Genomic DNA, 19,510 nt, shown 5'->3' with positions numbered 1-19,510 from the left:
GTTCTACTCATCCTCTGTGTAAGCAGTCCCCGACCCCTATGCATCGGGCTGAGTGAGCCGGCCTATCTGTACTCCTGGTGCACCCAGATCACGCAGCACAGCTGCACCACAGCCCTCAACGAACACTCATTCATGAAGTTTTTATTAATTATTTGGTATTTGCTTCACACCGATTATACAACAGTAAATGAAACAGACATGATCCCTCCTCTCATAACACTTATTTAATCAGGAGATGTTTTTTGACTTATCTTGCAGCACTTGTAATCTCTATTTTCTAGCATGTTACTGAGCAAAACAGTAAGTGTTCAATAAGTGAATGAGAGGAATAAAAATATTAGTATCTTAAGGGAAACATAATTGGGGAGTTAAATCAACTATAAAATCACATAATAAACTCTAGAAGTTCTTTATAAGTATACTGACATGTACCAATGCATCTCCAAACCTATTGCCAGCTACCACCAAGCCAACAATCCTAGTACTAGCTCAGGAGCTTTGCTCCCCATATCATCATCTTCTGGTGATTTCTAGATGGCACAGAAAAGAAATTTAGATTCAAGTCACGAAACGGGGAACCTCAGTGTACTCAAAAGCCCCCTTTTTCCCAATATTTCTGGTTTATTTCATATTTTGAACTATCTTTGCTCTAAGTTTATTTACTTTTTCTTACAATACTGTTTTTATACTATGAAGTAAGAAATCTAACATGTCATACATACTTGACATGTACTAATTCATTTAATGCTCACACGGACTTTAGGCAAGTATTCTCATTATGTATAATTTCATAAAAATATATCCTAAAAATCAACAGCCTGAAGGTAACGTAAAGGTCAGTGAGATGCCAACTGGGTGGAGGGGAGCGTGGTAAGGAGGGGAATGGGATGAGGACAGTGAAGAGGGCCTTAGGCTTTGGTGCATACTGTTCAGAACTGCATATAAGAACTTATGCAGGTCTCATTTATGTAATCTTTTAAAAATTTTTTAAAACTGTTCTGAAGAGAGATAATTAGACCTACTCTGACACTTAATCACAAAAAAAATAGATGGGAAAGTGGAAAAGAGGGAGGAAAGGAAGGAAGTAGATGAACTCAGAAGTTAAACTAGAATTTCTATCTGAGAAACCTAGATTGGAAATTACCTTATAAACCATTGAAAATATAAAACAGTGGAACAGAAGAGAAATATTAGGATGGAGGATAAAGACAGGAATTGAAATGTCACTATGAAAGTTAAAGTGTTAGTCAGTCAGTCATGTCTGACTCTTTGCAACCCCATGGACCTTGTCTCACCAGGATCCTCTGTCCATGGAATTCTCCAGGCAAGAATACTAGAATGGGAGGGGAACAAAAGGGAATATACTAGAGCGGGTAGCTATTCACTTCTCCAGGGGATCTTCCTGATCAAGGGGTCGAACCCAGGTCTCTCACATTGCAGGCAGGCAGATTCTTCACCGTCTGAGCCACCATAAAAAGATGCGACTGGAAATCTTGTGGCACGCTCTTCCCACAATATCATATGCAGCTGCAGTAACATAAACCACTACCTGAACCTAAAAGCATCCAAACTGGAGAATGATCAGATAAGTGAGCAAGGAGAATATAAGCCAAACTTAAATTAAGCAAAGAATAAAGGTGTCTTCATTATGAGGAGGCAGTCTGAACTGAAGAGAATGAGAAGAAACTGTCTCTGTCTCCCTTTCAGGAGGAGCACAATAACCAAAGAGCCTGAGGGCAAGGCCTGTAGGATGTTTCTGAGACTATGAGTTGTAGGTTTCTCTAAAGAAAACAGTAGGTGTGGGAAAACATTTTCAATGGAGTCCAAGGAGAGACCAACAGGAAAGATGAAGCTCGTTTTCAAGCTGGGAATGGCAACCGCTTTAGTGCAATGCAGGGCCCTCTAAAGGCTGCTCCATCTAAACAATAAATCTCTAGCAGACCTAGAAGCAACTGGCACCTGCCACACTGCTAACAGACCTTGCAGTTGGGAGGGCTTAGAAGCACTGAGGACTCCTCCCAGAGCTTCAAGGAATGGGTAACAATTTGTCGGTCCCTTTGTTATCGGTCCACAGGACAGAAACAACTGTCTTTCATATCTACTAGTTTGTCTCTGAACAATAGATCCCTACAGCCAGAACCCAAAATTTTGGAATGGGCCTAAAAAAATACAGTTCATTTAAAAGGAATTCAGCTAACAGAGGAAAGGCTAAAGCTGAAAATCAGAATAGACAGCTTCTAGTTAAGCATAACTATTAGAGAAGACTGGGTGACAGTGAATATCCAAGACACCACGATGGTGCAGGCTGTGCCAGTGAAGGAGAAGCTCACAGATGCCAAGAGAAGGGGCGGCCACACTGGACACTGATGCAGGATTTTACCCCCAAAAGCACCCTCAGAGCATTTCCTGAGGAGCGCCAGGGTGAAGGGGGCACTCTGCATTGCTTACCATGACCATCTTTGCCCTGTACCTCTCTTTGAGGAACTTGATATCTGCTGAATCTTTTTACATCCTAATTGAGAATTAATGGCCAATGAAAGATGACTGGTACATTTTTTTAAATTTAAAGATTAAAAAAAAAAAGAAGAGACTGGGCAACTGAGACTGACAACTTTATTTTCAATATACCATGTTGAAATATTTTGAATATTGCAAAGTCCTAAATCAACCATCAATTAAGAGTTGAAAAGAACTTTAATAAAAGCATTAAAACCAGTCAGTTTAATATTTATTATGAGGTAGCATTATCTCATTATAAGGTATTTCTCTAAGCACATAATCATATTAACATTTATTTATTAATAAGGAACCATCAAGTTCTGCTTAATGAGTATCTTCACAGGTCTCCATTCATTTAGGAATAAATTCTAATAAATGAGATACCATCTTTCGGTAAGAACGTAAGAATTACACCTGCAGAAATACTTCAAACATTTTTATATTTTACTAAATCTACACAGCATTAAAGTGTAACAGAAGATAAACATGTGCAGAATACTATTTATCTCTCTTCAAACTACTCTTGTAAAGAGGCAATACTTTCTTTTTTAAATAGTATCTCCTTTTCAGTATGCTAAGGCTTGAAAAACAATGTGCAAAAGCAACGCCAAAGAATGCTCAAACTACCGCACAATTGCACTCATCTCACACGCTAGTAAAGTAATGCTCAAAATTCTCCAAGTCAGGCTTCAGCAATATGTGAACCGTGAACTTCCTGATGTTCAAGCTGGTTTTAGAAAAGGCAGAGGAACCAGAGATCAAATTGCCAACATCCACTGGATCATGGAAAAAGCAAGAGAGTTCCAGAAAAACATCTATTTCTGCTTTATTGACTATGCCAAAGCCTTTGACTGTGTGGATCACAATCAACTGTGGAAAATTCTGAAAGAGATGGGAATACCAGACCACCTGACCTGCCTCTTGAGAAATCTGTATGCAGGTCAGGAAGCAACAGTTAGAACTGGACATGGAACAACAGACTGGTTCCAAATAGGAAAAGGAGTACGTCAAGGCTGTATACTGTCACCTTGTTTATTTAACTTATATGCAGAGTACATCATGAGAAACGCTGGACTGGAAGAAACACAAGCTGGAATCAAGATTGCCGGGAGAAATATCAATAACCTCAGATATGCAGATGACACCACCCTTATGGCAGAAAGTGAAGAGGAGCTAAAAAGCCTCTTGATGAAAGTCAAAGTGGAGAGTGAAAAAGTTGGCTTAAAGCTCCACATTCAGAAAACAAAGATCATGGCATCCGGTCCTATCACTTCATGGGAAATAGATGGGGAAACAGTGGAAACAATGTCAGACTTTTATTTTTCTGGGCTCCAAAATCACTGCAGATGGTGACTGCAGCCATGAAATTAAAAGATGCTTACTCCTTGGAAGGAAAGTTATGACCAACCTAGATAGCATATTCAAAAGCAGAGATGTTACTTTGCCAACAAAGGTCCGTCTAGTCAAGGCTATGGTTTTTCCAGTGGTCATGTATGGATGTGAGAGTTGGACTGTGAAGAAGGCTGAGCACCAAAGAATTGATGCTTTTGAACTGTGGTGTTGGAGAAGACTCTTGAGAGTCCCTTGGACTGCAAGGAGATCCAACCAGTCCAACCTGAAGGAGATCAGCCCTGGGATTTCTTTGGATCTGATCTGAAACAAATGAAGAAACCAGCAATACAGCAGAACATCACTGTTAATGTTTCTTTAAACTTAGGAAACTTGGATTCAACCAGATTCAAAGAATTACTTCTGTTTGCTCTTCATTATGCCCAACGTTATTATCCTTGCTATCCAGATAAAAAACGTGGGCATCATTATCTCTTTTCAACATCCAGTCACAAATCAGTGTCTCTTCTTCCTTCACAACACACCTCCTCCAGTTTCCCTTTCCTATTTCCACCATCACCCTCACTGAATTCTGTTACCTCAAGCTTAGCGGCTCCCACAGCCTTACGAGCTCCCTGAGTCCTCACTGCATTCCTCTAACAGGAGGCCCTTGTTCTTTATTTTGTGATTTCTCCTTTGTGACTGTTGTTACACAGATCAACAGGAACCCCCAAAAAGCAATATTCTGTAGAACAAAAAGTAATGCTCTGGGGCCTTAAACTAGAAGATAGGGGAAAACAAGCCTGGAAAAAAATAACATTAGCAGAAGGAGGAAAAACACAGGTCAATGTAAAATCATCAGCTGAAAAGTATCATATATGCAAAGGGGTATGAGGAAGAAAATTAAATACTTGCTGAATAATCAATACTTAAAGGTTTTTTGCAACTTCAGATAAGTTGATCCCTACCTTAAAATTCTCATTACTTCTTGACTGAAACAATTAAGAGTATCCTAATTGTCTCTCAGCTTTTGGTAGCTCCTCCTTCCAAACTATCATTCACATCAGATCAGATCAGTCGCTCAGTCGTGTCTGACTCTTTGCGACCCCATGAACTGCAGCACGCCAGGCCTCCCTGTCCATCACCAACTCCCGGAGTTCACCCAAACTCATGTCCATCGAGTCAGTGATGCCATCCAGCCATCTCATCCTCTGTCGTCCCCTTCTCCTCTTGCCCCCAATCCCTCCCAGCATCAGAGTCTTTGCCAATGAGTCAACTCTTCGCATGAGGTGGCCAAAGGACTGGAGTTTCAGCTTTAGCATCATTCCTTCCAAAGAAATCCCAGGGCTGATATCTGTATTAATTGTTACAAAACACAATTATGATTCAAACTTTCTAGAGACTGCCAACTACTCACAAAATGCAGTCTAAACTCCCTACCATGGCATCCAGAGTTCTTCACAAACAAGCTCTCTTTCAGCTTTGTCATTCAAACCCTCTCTCATATCCTGAATTCAAATCACACAAAATTACTTCCTCTGCTTCCCCTGTCCATGGGATTCCCCAGGTAAGAATACTGGAATGGGTTGTCATTTCCTTCTCAATGGGATCTTCCTGACCCAGGGATCAAACCTGCGTCTCCTACATCACAGCAGGTGGATTCTTTACCACTGAGCCAACTAGTAAGGCAATTCTTTTCCAAGATTGCTGGGAAGTCCCAGCAATCTTCTACTCATCCTTTAAGACTCCACTCAAACACCATTTCCTATGTGAAGCCACTTTGACAGTTCTCTCCTCTAACAATACTGGTGGAGCCCTTCTAGATGACACCAACATACTTTCCCAATCTCATACAACACTTTTCAAACTGTATTAACTTTGTGTACTCATCTCTAAACAGATTATTCTTTGACAGTAAAGTAAGGAACTCATTTTTACTGAACATTTCGTATTCTCAGCGCCTAATGCCTGGTGCAGAATAGGTGTTTAGTAAGTGTTTAAGACAGAAAGAAGTGGATGGACATAAGCAAAGCTGTCACTTAATGCTATACTGTTGAGAGACTTTATTAGAGGAATCTGTCCTTAGTTTGATAGGCTAACTAAGAGTCACTGACAGTACAGGCAGAATTATACCTTTCAGAAAACATAAGCTGGTAGCAATCGGTAGATGGAAAAAAAGAGTGAGGAGACACAATAAGTGGGGAAGTCCTTCAATATTTCAGGTGAAATGCTGAAGAACTTAAACGTGGATGATGATGGGAGAATTAGAAGAGATGATGAAAACATTCATGATACAGAGGTAAAGCTGAAAGGACCTGATCTCTGACTAAGAGTAGCAAGGAAAAGATAAAGAATCCGATTCTGCACTGAGGCTGTGAGCACAGGTGACAAAGAGGTCTAGTAACAGAAGTGGGAACACCATGTGTGAAGCAAGCAGTCAAAAATATGTGCTGAAGCTTAGAATACTGCCATAGCAGAGATATGAGGTTGAGAGAGATCGTTTTAGAGATAACTGCTGAAATCAAGAAGTCAGGAGAGACATTAAAAAAAGAATTTCAAAGATAAAAATCTTAGGCAAGGTCATTATTTAGTAATAGGACAACTATTCTTCAAACAAAAATAGGAAAAAAAAATTTGAAGGAGTAATTAAAGAAGTAGAAATAGAAAAGCTCAGGGTTATAGAAGCTACCAGTATTTCATGAAAGGAAAAATGGCAACAAACACAGTGATCAAAGAGTGAAACCTAACAAAAGACAAAAGACAATTAGAACATCATGACTATTCCTCAAGAGCAAACAGACCGGCTTAGAAGGGACAGGAGGATGAATGAATACTGGAAGGAAGCAAAGCAGTGAGCAAAACCTACTACTTACAGAGGAAAAAGTATACTAGCAAACAGGAGCAAACCCTACTATTTAAAGAGGAAAAAGTAAAACACACGTATTCTACCTGTTTGCTTTTAATACAGATCCCTAAAGGATTAAACCTTTATTGATAATCTGAGTCTCTATGGATTTGAAAATAATGAACTTGATTTCTCTATCCACATTGTCTTAGAATGGCTTCTCCCCTGTCCCTGATGTTACTGCAGTTTCCACTTCTTTCAATAAATTCTATCTCCAAAGATCTATTATTCAAAGTAACAATTTTATCCTAAAGTCTAAATATGTGAAAGGTTCAGAATAATGTAAACATTCATTTTAATATAATCTTCTATTCTAACCTGTTTTGTCATCGTCAGAGGAAAGAAGTAATTATATACATCATTTAATGCTTATTTTCTCCAATTAGAATAAAGAAAGCTATATTAATAATAAATACTTTTTACTCCTGAAGAAGTTCAACATTTATAAAGAGATAAAATGCTGTAACTACTTAAGAACTCATAAGGAAGGTGATTCAAGAATAAAGAAGATAACAAAGTTGCAGTGATAAAATAGGACGATTTTTAATTGCTAAGAAATGAGAAATTTCACATTAATTATATTCTTAAGTCTTTTTCTTACCTCAGAGATGTGGCTAGATAAAACTGTACTTCCAATTTTCTCCAAACAGCTTTGACCTATGCTTCCATCTCATGAATTCCAAGACAGTATTAAACTGATGCATATTTTCATAAATCTGTTTAGAAAAAAAGAATATATTTAAGACTGAAAGAATGTTTATTTATCAGAATAACACATGTAGAAGAAATGCTAAAATTTTATCATGCATAAAACTATACATTTTTAATGTAAAGTTCTATGGCACTTTAGAAACTATCACTTTACAAACCTTTACTCAAAGATGTTCTAAATTTTGAGTATTTTCAACTTTATAACATAACAGTTCTGTGGAAAAAATTACTCACATGTGAAGTTCTATATCAGCCTAATAAGCTTTTATGGGGAAAAAAAAAATCACATTTCAAATTGAAAAACAAGAACATCAGAAGTAGCACTAAAATTTACAACTCTACAATATTAGGATTCCTACTTGAGAAAAAATATATTTGCTCACCCAGCTAGTATTTCAATTTTATCACAAAGTCTCAGTTAGCAGTTCTAATTCCAGGCAGACTGCAACCTAGAACATTAGGAGCAGCGAGGGCCAAGAGGTAACCGCGCCTGGTTCTGCGTCCAGGGCACAGGCTTCCACTCTTACTGTCATCAGTGGCCTGCTGCTCTGAGAGACAACCTTCATAAATACAGAAGAAGGAAGCCATCAAAACCTTTAATTTATTTAAAGACAGGTGTGCTGCTTATTTAGGGATCACAAAATAATTTCATCAAATGTATCTTTTAACTGAAACTTCAAATAGCACAGTGTTCTGTTTCCTATTGTAAAAAAAAAATTTTAAGCTGTATGAACATTACTATGTCCCACTGCAAGGTCAAAACGCCTTTGTCTTCAAGTCCATTTAGAAGTATCATTTGTGTCACACTGAGGTTTAGCAGTCTTGGCAATAATGACTGGATTCATGCAAACTGGGGGAACTTGAACCGGTCCAGCATATCAGATAGCCTTTCTTAAAGACAACAGTCTCCACTCAGCAGACAGGCCGCCATAGGGCCATGCTAAATCTTTCATGGTCCAACTAAAGACAGACCGACCCTGAGAGCAATTAGTAATGCTTTGTCTGCATTTAGAAGCCTTTAACAGTCTTCCCAATGCACGAGTTACCTATAACCTCACCAGGTCCCTGATATTTTTCAGGGTACTCATATGACCAAAACTTAGACCATCATTCAGAGTATCAAAGGAGGGTAGTAATGGAGACCTGGTATTTAGCATTTCCCCCCTACCCTCTCTGAGATGATCATAGTCTTAAAAATTTACCTTATAGCAATAATAGTAAAAAAAAAAAAAAAAAAAAAAAAAGCATCGTTTCCACTTTAGAAAAGGCATAAAGATTTTCCTCTATAGCCATTCTTTGCCAATTCTTCTCTAAGGGCATATGGAAGAAGAGAGGGGAGGAAATCACTACATTAAACAAAGCTCAAATTAACCTATTCTCATAAAGTTTTAAAGTCCCATCAAAGTGACTATGTTTAAAAATATATGGCCTGATTCTAGTTCTACCAGATATTTCCAATGGATCAAATAATAATAAAATTAGCAGGTAAACCACTTACCTATCATTGTTTATTATGGCACTATTTATTACAACACTTTTTTCTTGGTGTGAAAAAAAAGTTACAAGCTTTAGGCTAAATCTAAAATTAATTTAAAAAAGGAAAATACATAATCAAAAAAGACTTCAAATATACCATCTGCAAAGTCTAAGACCCTGATCTATCTTCCCTCAATCCTCTCACATGTACAAAGACATAACAAATCATAAACTTCAGAAAAGCGTTTCCAAGGACTGAATTTAAGACCGGCTAAGGAAAACCACGCAAGATTTGACTTTACTCCTAACAGGAAAATAAAAGACAACCAAAGGCCAGGATGCGCTTCACAATGCAGGTCTGCAAGCCGCGTTTTATATACTAACTGTGAGTCAAAGCAAAGCCTTTTCTAGCTTTGGCGATTACAGTCCTTTAAGCAGAGATCTATACCATACAGGCACAGAAACAGAATTCACACAGGCAGAACGCTTGCATCGACTTTAATCACTCAATTTATAAGATAACGTGCCACAGGCTTTTAGCACTATGAACTGTGTTTAATAGTGACAACGGATCCAGTCAAGACCAAACACTAAACAATTTTAAGTATTAATTTCACCAAAGATTTTGTGCCTGAAATTTTCAAGTTTCTTAGGTTTGGAAGATACATTAAGGAAAAGGTAATTCTTTTAAAAACACATTTGAATTTCTTAATGACTCAGAATAAATGAAAATCAAATCCTTCTGGATATATTCTAATACTTTCTAATTCAGAGCGAACAAAGGTATTTTCTCAAAGTTAATAAGTATTTGCAAACATAGGAAAAGTTCATTTTAATCCCATATTGCCTTTACAAAAATCTTTTTCTTTTTTGCCGTCAAAATGAGCACATCCCTCTCAGTTTTGAAGCCCTTCAAAATTATCAAAGTGGTTAAATCTTAAAGCACTGGGATAGTTTAAAGATCACTAACCACACAGAATCCATCAGTGACAAACGTCAATTATGGATATCATATTGAAGTATGAAGAATATTGAAGTATTAGAACATTACCCATTAACACCTATATTAATAAGATTTAAAAAAAAAACTAGTATAAACATGGTTTTGATACTCAGTCTAAGACAAAATTTAAGATTGTTTTTCAACGTGTGAAAGTGGAAGTCGCTCAGCTGTGTCCGACTCTTTGAAACCCAATGGACTATACAGTCCATGGAATTCTCCAGGCCAGAATACTGGAGTGGATAGCCTATCCCTTCTCCAGCAGATGTTCCCAACCCAGGAATTGAACCGGGCTCTCCTGCATCGCAAGCAGATTCTTTACCAACTGAGCTATCAGGGAAGCTGATAGCTTTTCAATGTGTAACAGATGTCAAAAAGTAGTAGCTTCTTAGTATTCACAAAATTAGATACTGCTTAAACATTTTTCCTTCCACCATTTCAAATTTCCTCTTTCTTCATTTCCCTCTCTTAGCATTCATAAAAAGCATCCCACATACTGTACAAGTACTATTATAAACATCACAGCTGCAATTAAAACACTATTTTCAAAAACTGAAAATTATAAAATAATCATTTTATGAAATACCTCAGAAGGGCTCCTAAACAAAAGGTATTATTACTATTAAAACCTCTGATATAGTAACTGAAAAACTCAAACATTATGCTTCAGAAAACCATTATATAGTTTTACTGTAACTCTAACAGTATCATCTAGGTAAGTTTGGAATGCATTTCTATAATAACGAATGTAATCCACTTAATACAGAAAGGGAAGGTCAACTTTTAAATAGATTCTGTTCCAAAAGTTCATTTATAAATTGAATATAAGCTTGATTTTGAAACTTAAGATGCCTTTTCTCATAAAACTAAAGATAAAAACAATGGCATTAAACCCCAAATACAAATGAACTTTAGTGTATAATTCTATGATAGCACTCTTCTGCCTAAGCATATTTTCATATCAAGCTCAAAGTTTCTTATTTTTCGTTGTATCCTAGAATTTAGCACAGTTAATGATATAGAGTATGATTTCAACAAATATTAGCTGCTCTGAAGTACTGAATAGGAACAACTCAGTGATATGAAACTAAGCTGTCCAGAAAAACTTACCTATCTAATCCACAGCAGAGAACCAAAAGACATGGAGAAAAAAGCTTCTTCCAAAAGAGATAAGACAAAAGGATATTTAACACCAGCGTTGATAAGTTCTAGTCTAAACCAACTGTGGCAATTTTCATTCCTCCTGCCAATGACTGCTTTAGCAATAAGCATCTGATGCAGTTCTGGCCAGTAAGACAAGAGACTAAGTTTGCTGAAGAGGTTCTGGGAAAGGTTTTCCTGAGCTGATGAAAAAAGACACCCAAGTGAAAATACGCATTTTTTTCAGGCAACTTTGGGTTTGAATTGTTAAGCAGAACTATGACAGCCATCTTAGGACCACGAGGAAAGAGAAAGTCTAAGAGGACAACCCAGCAGAAAAGGAGCGACCGCACTAACCGACGGGAAGACCTGGGTCTGAGGTGATGCTACTTCAGTTCAGTGCAGTTGCTCAGCCGTGTCCAACTCTGCAATCCCATGGACTGCAGCCCGTCAGGCTCCCCTGTCCATGGGACTCTCCAGGCAAGAGTACTGGAGCGGGGTGCCATGCCCCCCTCCAGGGGATCTTTCCAACCCAGGGACTGAACCCAGGTCTCCTGCATTGCAGGAGGATTCTTTGCCAGCTGAGACAGCAGGGAAGCCATAAGGGTGGTATAATCTTCATATGTGAGGTTATTATTCCATCTTGTGCTTCATCCAGCCCAGCATTTCTCATGATGTACTCTGCGTATAAGTTAAATAAGCAGGGTGACAATATAGAGCCTTGATGTGCTCCTTTCCCGATTTGGAACCAGTCCATTGTTCCATGTCCAGTTCTCACTGTTGCTTCTTGACCTGCATACAGGTTTCTCAGGAGGCAGGTCAGGTGGTCTGGTATTCCCATCTCTTTAAGAATTTTCCAGTTTGTTGTGATCCACAGAGTCAAAGGCTTTGGTGTAGTCAATAAAGCCGAAGCAAATGTTTTTCTGAAATTCTCTTGCTTTTTCTACGATCCAACAGATGCTGGCAATTTGTTCTCTGGTTCCTCTGCCTTTCCTAAATCCAGCTTGAGCATCTGGAAGTTCTCAGTTCACATACTTTTGAAGCCGAGCTTGGAGAATTTTGAGTCTCTAAAATTTTGATAATTCTATTTTTTGGGGGGCTCCAAAATCACAGCAGATGGTTATTGCAGCCATGAAAATAAAAGATGCTTACTCCTTGGAAGGAAAGTTATGACCAACCTAGACAGCATATTCAAAAGCAGAGACATTACTTTGCCAACAAAGGTCCGTCTAGTCAAGGTTATGGTTTTTCCAGTAGTCATGTATGGATGTGAGAGTTGGACTGTGAAGAGAGCTGAGCCCTGAAGAATTGATGCTTTTGAATTGTGGTGTTGGAGAAGACTCTTGAGAGTCCCATGGACTGAAAGGAGATCCAACCAGTCCAACCTAAAGGAGATCAGTCCTGGGTGTTCTTTGGAAGGAATGATGCTAAAGCTGAAACGCCAATACTTTGGCCACCTCATGCGAAGAGTTGACTCATTGGAAAAGACTCTGATGCTGGGAGGGATTGGGGGCAGGAGGAAAAGGGAATGACAGAGGATGAGATGGCTGGATGGCATCATGGACTCGATGGCTGTGAGTCTGAGTGAACTCCGGGAGCTGGTGATGGACAGGGAGGCCTGGTGTGCTGCAGTTCATGTGGTCTCAAAGAGTTGGATATGACTGAGCGACTAAACTGAACTGAACTGATACCTGAATGAAATAATCCTAGAATCATTTTATTAACTTGGATCTTAAGGAGATCAAACCAGTCAATCCTAAAGGAAACCAACCCTGAAGATTCATTGGAAGGACTGTTGCTGAAGCTGTAGCTCCAATACTTCAGTCACCTGACCTGAAGAACCATCTCACTGGGAAAAAGCCTGATGCTGGGAAAGACTGAAGGCAAAAGGTGAACAGCGTGGCAGGGGACAAGATGGTTAGATAGCTGACTCATGGACATGAATTTGAGCAAACTCCGGGAGACAGTGGAAGAGCTTGGAGTGCTCCAGCCCATGGGGTCACAGAGTCGCACATGCCTTAGCGACTGAACAACAACAAAAATTACCCTTTTATTATGTATGCAGTTTTCAATGATCAAAAGTAACACAGTGGATACAGCCATTTAGGAATAGATACACTATTTACTTCAATGAATTCAACTGTTATTTATACAGTGGTAACTCTCCCAAATTTATATTTCAATCCAGATCTTTCTTTTGAACTAGATATGTATTTCTAAACTACTAAACAGCTGTATTAAATATTTATTCCAGTGATACATGAAGAGAACAGAATATAAAAACGATCATGTACCAGCAAAAAAAAAGTATGCATCCATAGTCAATTTTCTGGCTAATGACAACACCATCTACCTAATTGTCAATGATGAAAATCTTTGGGTCACTAGTCCCATGTCCCTCTGCTTTATTTATTATACGAGGCAGTTATTACATGCCGCCTGTTCTCATTCTGATACATCTTTGAAATCCGTCTCCCTCCGCTCTCCGCACGTCTGGCGCAGGCTTTCCTCTCTTGTGGAGCACGTCTCCATTCTTACCTCTTGCACTGCACTCATGTTTGTAAAATACAACCGTGCTTCATGAAAAGATTATAAACATCCTAAGTCATTAGGAAACACAAACGAAATCTATAATGAGATATCACTACATACCCACTATAATGGCTATTCTCAAAAAGACAGGCAACATTAGATGTTGGTAACAACATGGAGAAATTTGAACTCTCATCCATTGCTGTAAAACGCTACAGCCACTTTGGAGAACAGCTTGCCAATTTCTTAAAAAGTTAAATGTAAGCATAAATTAACCACAAGATCCAAAATTCCCTCCATAGGAACCTACCCAAGAGAAATGAAAATAAGTGTCTGTATAAACATTTACATAGGGCTTCGCTGGTGGTTCAGACAGTAAAGAATCCATCTGCAATGCAGGAGACCTGGTTTGATCCCTGAGTTGGGAAGATCCCCTGGAGAAGGAAGCAGCTACCTACTCTAATATTCTGACCTGGAGAATTCCACAGACAGAGGAGCCTGGAGGGCTACAGTCTGAGGAGTTACACAACTGAGCAACCTTCACTTTAAAGACTTGTTTGTACACAGGGTCTTCCCTGGCAGTCCAGTGGCTGAGCCTCTGAGCTACCACTGCAGGGGTGTGGGTTCCATTCCTGGCCAGGGAACTAAGATCCCACATGCCATGGGCCGCCTCTCCCCATAAAGACATGCACGGATGTTCTCAGCAGATTCCTCACAACGGCAAAGAACTGGAAATAATCCCAGTGTCCATCAGCTGGTGAATGGATAAACAAAAGGTGGCATCACCAAACGTGGAATATTATCAGGTAATAAAAAGGAACAAAATGCTGATACACGTTACAACATGAATGCACTTCAAAATACACTCAATAAAAGAAGCCAGATGCCAAATACTACATACTGTATGATCCCATATATACAAAATATTCAGAAAAGGCAAATTGAGATACCAAGAAAGCAAAGCAGTAGTTGCCTACAGCAAGGAGCAGGAGTGGTAAATTTGGGGTGGTGATGAAATGTTCTAAAATATTCATAGCACAACCCTAAAAACTTACTAAAATAATAAAAATATAAATACATTTAAAAATTTTTCAATGATTTCCACTTATGTACAAAATGAAGTCCAAATTCTTTAGGAAGACATTCACAGACTGCTATAATCTGCTTTCAATGTATTTAATCTGCTGTCTTCAGCTACAATCTCTGCTATGTGGCACAGCCAAAAAACGGGAAAAAAAAAGACTATGCTGAGATACTACCAACACAGCTACTGGAACAGCTACAATAAAAACCAGTGACAATACCAAGTGCTGACAAGAATGTGAAGAAAACATATCTTTCACACACTGCCATTGAGGATATAAACTGGCATAATCACTCTGGAAAATGGTTTGAAAGTTTCTTTAAAAATTAAATATACCCTCACATGTAACAAACTGCATTCCTGGGCATCTGTCCCAAAGAAATGAACATGAATGTTCATAGCAGCCTTATTCTGACAATGAAGCATAAAAACCACTTCCATATTTTCATTTTAATAAATCCAATTCAGTCAGTAGAACAATCTACACCACCCTTTTTCCTGTAGAATTTTGAGAGATTATCAATAGATCATTTTTTCAGGTGATAGGTAAACATACCACACTACATATAAACAATAAAACTTCTGCTATTACGAATCATCAGGAATTGATTCTAGAGTACTAAGGGTTCACCACTTCTTCTAAATGTGCGTTGTTGCACCTTCTCAAATGAAGAATAAACCTCATTTAGAATTAACATTATGAACACCAATTACAGAGTTATGCTACAATACAGTGAAATCATCAGGGGCTATTAATACATAATGCTATTTGCTTCAGTACTAAAGGGTCCCAAAAGAGAGTCGTGTTTATTTACTCATTTACTTGCTTGTCTGCTTGTTTTAGCTTGCATGCCCAGTTTTTCTTATTTTCTTCCCCTTGCTAACAGCTACCTGGAATTCACGTTTGCTCGTATAATAACAGTACCCTCTCTTTACTTCTCCTTTACATCATCCCCGTAGTAGCTTAACACAGCTCTGCTTTGAAGTCTATAAAAATAAAAAGGCCCCATATGACCGCATGAGACTGAAGGTATAAAAACTGAACACATCTACTATTATGATCAAATAACCTTTATGCTGTGATAATGTAACACTTTTTATAAGATCACTTCAAGGAGAAGGTAAAGATGAGACACCTGAATGAGTCAACTCAGGAAAAAACAAAGATGAGTGGAGCTACAAACTATAAATACATTTCAGATGGCTGCTCAACATTTCTAACAAATTACTAAGCTCAAAATACTGAAAGAGAACTTACTATTTTGTTCTTCCATCTTCTCACAAACCTGTTCCTCTTGAATTCTTTATTTGGTGTAATGTACAACTGTTCAGGAGATTTTTTTTTTTTTTTTTTGCCATTACCAAGTAAAACTGACAGTGTATATACCCAAGACCCCAAAATTCTGCCTCAAAGTGTATACATAACCTGGGAAACCTTTTGCACATCTGCCAGAAAGCATGTACAGAATATTTACAGCAGCATTTTCTTAACATCAAACCTAAGTGTCCAACAGCAGTAAAATGGATAAATTCTAGTATGTTCATATAGAATTACCACATAGTAGTAAAAATGAATATACCCCAGATAACAGTATCAATATGAATGAAATCTCGAAACCATAATGTTGAACACAAAAAAACAAGTCTAAGAATAAATATATACAATATGACTCCATTCACATAAAACTCAAAAACAGGAAACACTAGGAAAATGTATACTAAAGGAAAAATAAGAAAGTGGAAAACTTTAAGGAAAAGTAACAGAATAGTATTTAATAATTTAGGATGATGGTTTCCTCTGGGAGGGAAAAGCCATGGGCATCTCAGAAGCTGCCATCACATTTCTTGAGATAGGAGATTGGGACAGACATTCATTTTGTATAAAAACTCTGTAAAATGTACATCTACATCATACGTACCTTTGTATACAGGATAGGTTTTAGAGTAAAAATTTTAGTTTAATCTGAAGTAAGTATGGTTAACTGTGCAGTAGTTTGAACATTCTTTGGCACTGCCTTTCTTTGAGACTGGAATGAAAACTGAGCCAAGTTAAAAAAAAATAAAAAAGCAACACTGGGGAAAAACAGGGAATTTATACATTACAAGTTGTAATTTTACACATAGGTTTCAGTTTTCACTGTCAGTAAGACAGACATTACTAAAATCAAATACTGACAGATCTCCAAGGAAGTCCCAGAGTTCTTACTTTCATTAGTAAATTTTAAAACTTTTTTCCTATAAATTGTAAGCTGTTCAACAGGATGAAAAATTACACTTAGCTTAACAGACCAGGGAATTACAGCTGTGCTTCATAAACAGAGTATTATAATCAATTCAAAGGCATATGGGCTTTAAAAAATTTGTTTAGTAACTCAGTTACACCATAAGTTGCAAAGTTTCTGATACTGCTGAAATATGTGTAGTAATACCAATAGGATTTTAAAGCGTCCTACTTAGCCAATAGGAGAATGTTATACTGTATCAACCTGGAGGGGTGGGATGGGGAGGAAGACGGGAGGGAGGTTCAAAAGGGAGGGGATATATGTATACCTATGGCTGATTCAAGTTGAGGTTTGACAGAAAACAAAATTCTGTAAAGCAATTATCCTTCAATTTAAAAAAAAATGTTAAAAAAAAAAAGAATGTTTTAAAATCTGTTTCTCAGATCTTCTTCCCAATGAATGTACACCCATATTTTTCAGGATTACTAAGGCAAGGAAGTAAGCATGGAATGAATTCCTTTAAAATATGGATAGTTTCCTTAAAAAAAATAATTACATATCATGAAAATGGATAACTATCCTATTACCTAAGGATGTACTGGTTGTCAGAATTTAATCCAATTAACCTGTGTTCAATATTTGGCTTTATTATTATTTACTAAAAACTGGAAACTACCTTTATTAAATATTCAATTGTCATTCATCCAAATATGTGCATCAACGAAACTAAATAAATGACATTCTAGAAACTATAGAAAACAAAATTTTCAATTAAGATATTTTAAAATCATATAAAATTCATCACTTGTACAGGCATATGCAAACTAATCATTTCCAACAGGGGTGGGAAGTGGACTACAGATATTTCCTTCAAAAGGGACAGTGTTGCTACATGTTCACAGGTGGGTAAACATACAGAGAAGAAAGTTTTAGCTGGGAAGCTTGCATTTAAGTTCTCATCTCTATGTGATGAGAGGTACAGAGCTAATTACCAGACAACACTGTCTTTTAAATCATGAGTCACATACCTAAGGAAGGGGGTTGTAAGCAGGATAAGCAACAACCAGGGCAATCAAGATTTTAAAAAGAAGCAACAGCAGGTTTTGAAGTTTCAGACAGAAAATCAGAAGCAATTATCTCAATATAATGCATATAATCCAACAGCCTGACTATTGACTATCCACCTTCTTGCAAAACACACCTATACTTTAGGGACTAAGTTTGTGAAGCTAGGTATGTTTGAACTTCAGAGAACAGCTCTATTATCAACAGGCAAGTGAGGTTGAAAGAGAGAAATAAAAGATTACTTGATAATATAATACTTCCTGAGGGTACTATAGTAAATTTTAAAACATTCAAGACACAGTTCCCTGCTGGCAAGCAACATTTCATCAACTTCAGGAGTCAAGCCATTATATATTAAATCTTAAACAATAGTACCAGATGACAATACTACCATACATGACGATTAACTGAGAAGTAAAAAAAAAATCAAACTTGCTTCAGAGGTGGAAAGATCACTGTGGGCTGAATTTAAAGTGGTCCTTCTGAAGACTGGTCAGGTTTGACAGTGGGCAAGGAGGGAGGGGTACAGGTTCAGAAGGCCGTATTACTGGGAGAGCTGGGGTGCTCAGGGCTGGGAGGCTGCACTGTGCCTGGCCACTGTGCCACCTGGGGCCCAGATTCTAGAGTGATGGAGCTTAATGATCAACACATGGTCGGAACCAGCCACCTATGAAGCCAACGTCCACAGCAGATATCATACTCGTTTTAGTTCTTACAATCAAGCATCAAAGATTCCAGTCCTTCTTAATACAAAAATCCCAACAGCCAAGATTTCTGAACTCAATCTACCATTCTTTTAAGAAGCAGAGGATAAAGAGAAGATCACATGGTTAAGAACAAGGACTCTGCAGCCAAACTAAGTACCAAGGTTAGAAACCTGGCTCCAACACTTTGCTGTTGCTGTTGCTCAGTTGCTCAGTCGTGTCCAACGCTTTGCAACCCCATGGACTGCAGCACACCGGGCTGTCCTGTCCATCACCATCTCCTGGAGCTTGCTCACACTCATGTCCATCGAGTCACTGATACTATCCAACCATCTCATCCTCTGTTGCCGGTTCTCCTCCTGCCTACAATTTTTCCCAGCATCAGGGTCTTTTACAGTGAGTCAGCTCTTCACATCAGGTGGTCAAAGTATTGGAGCTTCAGCATCAGTCCTTTCAATGAGTATTCAGGACTGATTTCCTTTAGGATTGACTGGTTTGATCTTGAAGTCCAAAGGACTCCCAAGAGTCTTCTTTAATACCATAGTTCAAAAGCATTAATTCTTAGATGCTCAGCCTTCTTTAAGGTCCAACTTTCCTATCTGTACATAACTACCCTATAGCTTTGACTATACAGACCTTTGTTGGCAAAGTAATCTCTCTGCTTTCTAATATGCTTTCGAGGTTTGCTCCTTTCTCCCAGGGAGCAAGTGTTTTTTTAATATCACGGCTGCAAGTCACCATCTGCAGTGATTTTGGAGCCCAAGAAAATAAAGTCTGGGCCAGGTGGCTCAACCTCCCTGGTACCAAATATGTAAAATAGAATAATTACATGTATCTGAATGG

At 38.1% G+C, this 19,510-nt stretch overlaps 1 protein-coding gene across 3 annotated transcripts in view; it reads right to left on the bottom strand.

Moving 5' to 3' along the window:
- The window catches only part of BMPR1A (bone morphogenetic protein receptor type 1A), a 144,011-nt gene that overhangs the window by 51,135 nt on the left and 73,366 nt on the right, over positions 1-19,510 (bottom strand). For all 3 annotated transcript variants that reach the window (XM_025284878.3, XM_044942389.2, XM_025284877.3), the window contains exon 2: positions 7,335-7,449. The gene's annotated coding sequence lies outside the window, so the exon portion shown is untranslated. The remainder of the gene's footprint in view (positions 1-7,334; positions 7,450-19,510) is intronic.

The sequence above is a fragment of the Bubalus bubalis genome, chromosome 4 (genome assembly GCF_019923935.1).
Source record: "Bubalus bubalis isolate 160015118507 breed Murrah chromosome 4, NDDB_SH_1, whole genome shotgun sequence".
Lineage (NCBI taxonomy): Eukaryota > Metazoa > Chordata > Mammalia > Artiodactyla > Bovidae > Bubalus > Bubalus bubalis.
This window is presented reverse-complemented; position numbering and strand designations above follow the sequence as displayed.